General features: G+C 44.5%; 1 pseudogene; it reads left to right on the forward strand.

Annotated features, from left to right (window-relative positions):
• The first annotated feature begins 3,782 nt into the window (after positions 1-3,782).
• LOC109677536 (protein BTG1 pseudogene) lies at positions 3,783-5,418 on the forward strand (annotated as a pseudogene).
• The last annotated feature ends 2,783 nt before the right edge of the window (positions 5,419-8,201 follow it).

Genomic DNA, 8,201 nt, shown 5'->3' on the forward strand with positions numbered 1-8,201 from the left:
TCGGAGGTTTTCTGTATCATGGGTTACTTCTTTAATATTGTCAATTTTTGCCCTTAATTCATTTATCTCTCTGCTTATGGTGATCTTTGTTTCATTTGGGTGTTTGTTTAGGGCTCCTATGATTTCATTTATTGGTTTCTGTGCTTTCTCACATTCTTTAGTTTTTTTGTCTTAGAATTTCTTGAGTGCCTCCTGTATGATTTGGTTGACCATGTCTAGTAGCATCTCTATGAAATTCTCATTAATTACTTGTAGAATTTCTTCTTTCAGGATGTTCTTGTGTTCTCCATTGGGTTCCTTGGTATAGTTTATTTTTGTTCTGTTGGAGTCTGGATCTGGGTATCCATTTTTTTCATTTTGTTCTAAATCCTATACTACTTTATTTTTGGGGGGAGAATGGTTTCCATCCCTTTTTCTTCCTCCCATATTTCCACTAGGTACCATTTTTCTCCCTGGAGAGAGAAACTTGGTATTAGCTGGGTTACAATATTAATACTCAGCCAAGTGTGTCTCCAGCTTTTTGGCAGGATCTCTGGGTCAGGAGCTCACAAAGTCCACGGCTCTGTCTCCATCACCATCTTGGATCTTGACATGGTTTTGATATGAAATAGAGATAAAGGTAAATGCAAGTAAGTTCACTCCTTCCTTCCCTTTCCCCCCTCCCTCCTTCCCTTTCCTCCCTCCCTCCTTTCCTTTCCTCCCTCTCTTTTTCCCTTCCTTCCTTCCTTCCCTCTCTTCCCTCCTTTCCTCTCTCCCTCCCTCTCCTCATGCCATCTTTATTTTTACTTGCCAAGCTGATTTCTCAATTTTAAAGACCTATGTTCATAAAGTAATATGTGACTGATAAAGATATCTGTACACATTCAGAGATTGATGCACAGAGATAACTGACCACTAGTAAGAGAAGGAAAATTTGGTGGAAAATCTTTATGTTACTTAACTTTAAGATTCCTAGTTTACTCTCTATAGTTAAAATTATACATTTAAATGGAAATAATACAGGTAATAAAGGTAATAGGTGGAGGAGATATCTGCATGAGCTTAGCTATGTATTCATCCATATGAACCATTAATAATCTAAGTAAAAATATACATATTTGAGTACATGTATATGAATTAAATTTATTCAGTATTTAGAAAATACTTATTTTACAACTTCAGTACACCAAATAAGACTCATGATTATATCATGCTTTCTACTTTTTGAAAGGTTATCACTCTATTTACTTACTTAGTCAACAAATAGTTGTTAAAGTACACTATGATTCAGACTCTGATGGCATTGTTTAAAAAATGACCTGTCCCTTTCCTTAAGCATCTTGGAGTCTGAGAAATTAAATTTACATACAAAACTACAGGTACAAGTGCTAAGGTGGGTCCATAAAGGGACGAGCCCAAGAATCTGTATTCAGTTACCTGGCAAAGGTTTCCTCTCAGACTGAATGCAGGTCATTTCAGGGTATATTCATACTTTGATTAAGAGCACCACCACCTACTCCCAAATGGATGTCTTTAAACTGATTGTTGCCTGTGTGTTTTTCCCATATCCTTGCAGGTTAAGGAGCCACAGAAATCCAGAAAAGAAATTTTCACTGTGTATTAGTATGTACTGGAGAGCAGCAGATCTGTGAGGCATACTAAAGAATGCACTAGGCAGATTAATTCTTTTGCTCCACAGGAGATACAGCATAATCAAAACATAGAGGTAACTGTGACTACCTCCATGAAGAAGAGAAAAGTCTACATCAGTAGATGTTTCCATAGGAAACATCTGAAATATGCTGATCTGAAAAGGTTGATGAACTCTGGAGGAAGGAAAGTCCTTAAATAGATGGCAAAGACTGCAAAATGGTCTCCAAAAAGGCTGTTGAAACTTGAAGTTTCCTTGAATGCTTGGTCTTTCATCATAAATGTCATCAAAGTACAACTGTAATATAGACAAAGGATCAATGTGAATTACAAGTTATGTGGGCTCAGTGACAGAGAGAATAAAGATGAGAGAGAGAAAAAAAAGAGAGAGAGAAAGAGAGAGAGAGAAAACCAGAGTAGAGTTCCCTCCTTATTCAGTTTTATTTTCAGTGGTTTCAGTTATCCATAGTCAACTTAGTCCGAAATATTAAATGAAATATGCCAGAAATAAGTAATTCAAAAATTTAAATTGTGTGTGACTCTGAGTATGGTGCTGAAATATCATGGTGCTTGGCTCTGTTTTGCCTAGGTCATGAGTCACCCCTTTGTTCAGCCTATCCACACTGTATACACTACCTGCTTATTACTTACTTACTGGCCATCTTTGTTATCAGTCCAACTGTTTGACATTGTAATGCTTACTTTAAGTAGCCCTTAACAGTAATCTAATGTTCTTCATTCACCTCATTACATGACATCATGCGGAGCATTCTATCATTTCACATTGTCTCAAGAAGAAATGTTACTAGAAGAGATAGCTCAGCGGTAGAACATTTGCTTTGCATACATAGGGCCCTGGGTTTCATCCTAAGCATCACATTGAAAAAGAAAGAAAGAAAGAGAAGGAGGAAGAAGAGAAGGAGGAGGAGGGGAGAAGAAGGAAGAGGAAGAAGAAGAAGGAGGAGGAGGAGAGGAGGAGGAGGAAAGAAAGAAAAAGAAAAGGAAGAAGGAGGAGGAGGAGGCAGAATGAAGAAGAAGGAGGAGGAGGAAGAAGACGAAAGAAGGGGGAATGGGAAGGGAAGCAGAGAGAGAGGGAGAAGGAGAAGGGAAAGAGGAAGAGTGAGTGGAGTATAACAATATATTTGAGAGAAGTACAATTATATTCAGATTACTTTTATTGCAGTAAACATTATAATTTATTACTTCTGTTCATCTTTTAGTATTCCTAATTTAGAAATTAAACTTGTCATAGGTATATGTATATAGGAAAACTCACGTATATCTGTGGGTTTAGTCATCTACTGGGGTCTTGGAAAGTATTTCTCAGTGATTTGGGGAACTATGCTTGTTGCTGGCAACAAGAAACTGCTGCCTTGGGAAAAACTAGTGTTTGGTCTGGGGTCATCTTAGTCTGTGTTTTGTTAAAGCCTACTTTAGATATTTTTGTTAACAAGGTATACAATGTGATCATGAGAAAATACCAGATCCTTTCTAACATCAACAATTTTTCCATACAAAAAAGTTTATGAGAGGACTTGGATATATATTATGCATGCATAGCACTTGTTGTGGTGTACATCGACAGGTCCCATCAATTTTCCAAGAGGAGAAAATGTAAGTATTGCTATGGCTTGGATACTGGATCCCTCAAAGGTCCATGGTTGAAGACTTGGTCCCATGGGTGGCACTACTGGTAGGTGGTAGAAGTTTTAGGAACTGGTGTCATTGTTGGTTGCATTTGAAGTGAACTGTGGGATCATCTCTCTATATATATTCTAGTATGAGATGTAATCACTTACTTTCTCCCAACCTGCACTGCTGTCATTATCACACATGCCCAAAGTGAAGCAATCAAGGATCAGCTACCACCAAGCCTGGGTTAAACCATTTAGATTTTAAACTTACAAAACTGTGAACTAAATAACTATTTTCTCTTTATAAGATATTCACTTCAGGCATTTAATTATGCAGTCCAGCTAGATGATATATAGTAATCTTACAGGATAATTATACTTGGAACTGACCATGTAAATTGTGAATAGGATCCCATTATAACTTACTCCAAGAGGGTCGAGTAAAACATACTTTAAACAAAGAGAAGTCTTTGCCCCTCGGAGCTGGAAATGTAACTCTTGGGGTCTTCGGAGGGAGGCTACAGAGCTGGACGCAGAGGTGGCTGGGGAGGTCTGAGCGATGTGACCAGGCCGCCATCGCTCGTTTCTTTCTCTCTCCTGCCACCTCCTGTCTCGAAAATAACTTTTTCTTACTCTAAAGAAAGGGGAAAAAAAGTAGCCAGTCCGCTCCTCATACCCTCTTTTCCTCGCAGCCTTCTGGTCTGTGAGGGAGCCCGGGGTGGCCGCTCCACAGTCGGGGGCGCCCCCGCCGGCCGCCCCCATGCATCCCTTCTACACCCTGGCTGCCACCATGATATGCAAGATCGCAGCCACCATGATAGGCGAGATCGCAGCCACCATGATAGGCGAGATCGCAGCCGCCGTGTCCTTCATCTCCAAGTTCCTCGGCACCAAGGGGCTCACGAGAGAGCGACAGCTGCAGACCTTCAGCCAGAGCCTGCAGGAGCTGCTGGCAGAACTTTATAAACATCACTGGTTCCCAGAAAGGCCGTGCAAGGGATCAGGTTACGTTGTATTCGCATCAACCATAAAATGGATCCTCTGATTGGACAGGCAGCCCAGCGGATTAGACTGAGCAGTCAGGAGCTGTTCAGACTTCTCCCAAGTGAACTCACTCTCTGGGTTGACCCCTATGAAGTGTCCTACAGAATCCAGAGGATGGCCCCATCTGTGTGCTGTATGAAGCCTCACCAGCAGGAGGTAACACTCAAAACAGCAGCAACATGCAAATGGTAGACAGCAGAATCAGCTGTAAGGAGGAACTTCTCTTGAGCAGAACAAGCCCTTCCAAAAACTACAATATGATGACTGTATCGGGTTAAGATATGGTCTATGGATGGATCATCTTATAATGGATGGATAAAATTTGATTTTTGCTTTGGGTGGGCTCCTCTTGGGGATGGATTATGGAATTTAAACCATGTCACAGCTGTGAAGATCTGGCACAAGATAAAATGGTAAAAAAAACTTTTTTAAGTAACAGTGCCATAGTTTGGACAGTACCTTTCAATGATTGAATAGCCTGTGAGTCCAAGTAAATGATAACTTTATTTGCTAGGGACTGAAGTCCTAGGGCAGTTTCAGTTTCTCCCAGACATGATATCTAAATTTTTACATCAGTCCCTTTAAGGAAAATCTGTATTTCAAAGAACTTTCTCTGCAGTAGATCTCGCAGAGGAATTTGCACTATTACACTTGAAATTGTTATCAATTTTTGGCAGCACAGTAGAAAAGCTCAACGTTTTAAACATGGTAGTACTGGAAATTTTACCACAAGACTTTTACCTAGCACTTAAATGTATATAAATGTACATAAAGACAAACTAGTAAGCATGACCTGGGGAAATGGTCAGACCTTGTATTGTGTTTTTGGCTTTGAAAGTAGCAAGTGACCAGAATCTGCCTTGGTAACAGGCTTTTAAAAAGACCCTTTTAAAGACACTGTCTCAACTGTGGTGTTAGCACCAGCCAGCTCGCTGTACATTTGCTAGCTTGTAGTTTTCTAAGACTGAGTAAACTTCTTATTTTTAGAAAGTGGAGGTCTGGTTTGTAACTTTCCTTGTACTTAATTGGGTAAAAGTCTTTTCCACAAACCACCATCTATTTTGTGAACTTTGTTAGTCATATTTTATTTGGTAAATTATGAACTGGTGTATGTTTGGCTGGTGGGCAGCCACCCCATGGCGATCAGGGACTCTCTGCTCACTTTCCACTCCATCCCCTCCTTCCCTTCATGATTACCATGGCAACTCCTGCTGGCAGGCAATGGGTCCTGACCTATCCTACAGATCCATATTACCCCAAGCTCCTCCCCACCAAACCTCGACCTATCCCAATGCCCCATGATACCTTAAGCTCTTAACTTCACCCAGGATATAAAAACTGGGCTGCCATTTCTCCGGCCCTGCTCTTTGGGGATGGTGAACCTCGCCCGAGAGCGTGCTCTCAATAAAGCCTGCTTAAAGCCTGCTTGCTTTATTGTTTGGCTCCAATTTGGCCTTCCCATCAGCATTGACCTAACATTTGGTGCCTAAACCTGGGAAGAAGCAAGCCTCACCTGACTCCAGCCAGTCGGGGCCCTGGGCCAGGCCCTGGCTTGAGGCCCTTCCTCCTCTCCTAATCGACACTCTGGCTCTGGCTTGGGTGAGTCTCCTCCCCCATTTTGTTCCTCCTCAGGCCCCTGTCCTAGTCACGGCTGTGCCAGAATCAGCCCCTCCACTTCTCCTCGCACCTGGGCATTCGGAGAGACGTCTCCCCTGTCCAGGCTGCCTCCTCTGAACTGGGTCTCCTCTTTTAGTGAGGGATGCTTCTCTAAAGGTTGAGACTCTCTGACAATTCAGGGATGGGGTCCTCCCAATCCAAGCCAGACTCGGGGACTCCCTTGTCCTGTCTCCTCTCAAACTTCAAAATTTGGGACTCTCTCCAGACCTCCACCGCAAGCAGCTCATTTTCTACTGCACCATGGCATGGCCACAATACACCTTAAACAGCAACTCATAATGGCCTCCACAGGGCACTTTTGATTTTAATATCCTCACTGATCTTGACAATTTTTTGCCGTCAAACCCATAGATGGTCTGAGGTCCCATATGTACAGGCCTTCTGGGAACTGTGTTCTTGCCCCTCTCTGTGCCTCCAATGTTCCCCTTCCCATATCCTTCTAACACCCAATTCTTCTGGGTCCCCTCCCCCATACCCCAACCCTTCTCCTTTATCTGAATCTACTGAATTCCTCGCCCCTCCCACACCACCAACCACAGCCACCCTCATTGTCACATCCAGCTTTCCCTTGCCCTCCCCCTCCTCCACCCAAGTAGCCATCTCCTTTGGCCTTGCCTCCCACACCCACTGTTCCACCTACTCCCTGCCCTCCTACATACCCAATAGCCTCCTACACTAGCTCACACCACCCTTCCCCACCCCCTCTCCGTTGTCCTCTCCAAGAGGTGAGGACATGTCCATGTCCAAGTCCATGTTCCTTTTTCTTCTCCTCAATGACCTTATGGAAGCTGCCATTACTGTACTCCATTACCAGGCAGAGGAACAGAGAGGAGATCTGGAAGGACATAAGGCCCCTAAGCCAGCTACCTGAAGCCCAGGTCTGGGTACTGTGCAGGGTCACTGGCTCCAGGGCCCCTCCACATGGCTGTCATCCTCAGTGATTATGGGAACAGAGAACTATAGGCTAGGGGCTCCTGTCTCTCCTCCACACCCAGGCTCCTCCATGTCAGCCTCAGTCCACACCCAACTCATTGGACTTGCCAAAAGCTGCAGTTGCCCTGGCCACTGCACATGTGAATCCCTGTGCTGGGGTAACAGCTCCTCCTACAGGGCTCAGTGGAGTGCACTTCCTTCAGGAGCCTGCCCAGCCAGGTCACAGCACACCACCAGGGCCCAGCTCCACTCCTGCGATGGGGAGACATCCTCTTTTCTACCCCCTCCCTGAAAACATCAAGGGGTGCTTGGAAAATATTTGGGATACACGCAGGAAGGGCCACTCTCCAAGGCTTCCTCAGAACCCAGCACTCAGGGAGGGAACATGTATAAGGGGAACCCTCTGCCCCATGCAGCCCTGGGTTGTCAGCCCAGGCGGGGACACTGACATAGAGATGTGCCAAAGACCTACACAGTGGAGGCCTCACAGCCTCCTGACCCTTTTTCTTAACCACCTCCAGGAGGCCCTCACCCAATATACCTTATTAGACCCTACCTCCCCTGCTGGGGCACCAATCCTGGCTGGACATTTTATATCTCAGTCCACACCAAATATTAGAGCTAAACTAAAAAAGGCCAAAAATGGCCCTCAAACCCCTATACAGAATCTGATGAAAATGGCATTTAAAGTTTTAATGCCCGAAAAGAGGCAGCAGAATCAACCCACCAAAAAACACCTCCAACAAAAGGTGGCCCTCCAAACCCAAGCCTTGGTGGCAGCCCTGCGACCGGCTAAATACAGCCCTGAGTCAAAGGAGGAACCTGAACCCTCCCATCAGCTCCTCTGGGGGCATGCTTCAAATGTGCCAAGGAAGGCCACCAGACTCACCAGTGCCCCAACCCGAGACCTCCAACTAAACCCTGCCCAAAATACAAACAGATGGGTCACTGGGGATCAGATTGTCCTGGACAGGGCTTACCCCCTATGGCTCCTTGTGGAGGGTCAGCCCCACCAGCTAACCAGATCCCTGACTTTCTCGGACTGGCAGAAGATTGACAACACCTTGACTCAGGGACCCCAATCACCCTCACTAAGCCCAGGATCATGCTCCAGGAAGTGGGTAAGTCCATCTCCTTGCTCTTGGACATGGGGACTACCTATTCTCTGCTGCCTGCCCACTCGGATTTAACAGTTCCTTCATCAGTCTCTGTTATGGGAATTGACGGCTTTCCCTTCTGCTCATACAAAACTCTGTCCCTTACTTGCTCTGCTAGAGGTATTAT

This window comes from Castor canadensis, chromosome 4, assembly GCF_047511655.1.
Source record: "Castor canadensis chromosome 4, mCasCan1.hap1v2, whole genome shotgun sequence".
Taxonomy (NCBI): Eukaryota; Metazoa; Chordata; class Mammalia; order Rodentia; family Castoridae; genus Castor; species Castor canadensis.